Raw genomic sequence first — 1,532 nt, forward strand, 5'->3', positions numbered from 1 at the left:
ATGTCAAAGACAGCGTCCAAGATCATTGATGGGTGGGAGACAGGATGATGTAGCAGAACTGGGGCGGAGGGGAACACAGCATTTGGAGCCAGACAAATCTCCATCAAATTCCAGCTTCAACACTTATTAGCTGTGACACTATGTCTAAGTAACTTAACCCCCGCGTGTCTCAGTTTACTCATTTGGAAAATAGAAAGAGGGATGGTGACAGTACCTACCATGCAGGGCTATTACAAGCATTCAGTGAAGCAATTTGTGTGAAGAACCTGGCATAATACTTGTATTAGTTAAGGTAACACTAGCTGTTGTATAGTTAAATGCCAAATTCCAACAGTTTAGTATAATTAAAATTTATTTATTGCTCATGTAATAGACTAAATGGGGAAAGCAGGAGACCTTCCTCCGCATGGTGACTCAGTGATCCAGGCTTCCATACTGTAAATCCCTCTTGCCCATCTAAATGGGGAAAGTAGGAGGCTTTCTTCCATGTGGTCATTCAGGCATTCAGGCTTCCATCTTGTGACTCCCCCAACCCCTGGAACCTCAAAATCCTCTACTTCCAGGAGGCAAAGGGGGAAGAGAGAGTGGAGAAGCCCTATCTGCTTCTTAAAAGCCCTGGCCTCAGAGGTGAGACTTGTCCACTCTCCTTCACATCACTTTGACGAAAACTAGACACATGGGCTCACCTAGGTGCAAGGAGAGCTGGGAAATGTAGTCCCTGCTTAGCAGCCACCTCTTAGCAATAACTCTATACTCCGGAAGGGGTGCCAAATGTTTCTGACCAACAGCTAGCTATTTTTCTGTAATGCTCCATAAACGGTAGCCATTCTTACTTTATTTGGTATGAAACACACAGTCAAGTTAGCAGTGATTTTGTTGTACAAGAAAACTAAGCATGCTGTAAAATGCTGAAGAATAAGGGAGAAAATTCAAAACTCAGATGATAGAACTAGATGAGTAAACCAGTTTGAAAAGTTCGATAGTATTTGGAACCATGTTTTATTTGGCTATATTTGAAACCAAATAGTATAAGGTTTTTATTAATCCATCAAACAAATATTTACTATACTGATTATATGCAAGACACTGGGTTAGTCCTTGGGTGTGGGCTGGGAAGGGGGTACAGAGATGAGTAAGACCTGGACTTGCCTTCAAGGGTTTATATTTTGGTAGGGGAGGGAAGGTATGCATTTCCTCAAAGAACCACAAAGACCGGCAGTGTGGGCACTGCCCTGAGAAGTGCAAGGTGCTGTGGGATTTGAGAAAGGCTCTCTGTCCAGCATGATTCAGCTGTGTGAGAGCATTCCAGACACTGAGAGTGTGAGTCTGTCCTTGTCTGCTTGCCCCTTGATACCTCTCTACTTGCTCCCCAAAACTCCCAACTTTGTTCTCAGATATCCTAAAACTCTGCTCCATTTCTGCTCTCCACGGCTCAGAGTCCTTTTTGGTTCTGGCTCCTTCATTTGTCCTTCCTTCCTGGCAGGACCCAGGTTCCCAGACTCCAGTACCTGCACTGAGTCTCCTCTCATGGT

The sequence above is a fragment of the Ceratotherium simum genome, chromosome 13 (assembly GCF_057802395.1).
Source record: "Ceratotherium simum simum isolate JZ-2026a chromosome 13, ASM5780239v1, whole genome shotgun sequence".
Lineage (NCBI taxonomy): Eukaryota > Metazoa > Chordata > Mammalia > Perissodactyla > Rhinocerotidae > Ceratotherium > Ceratotherium simum.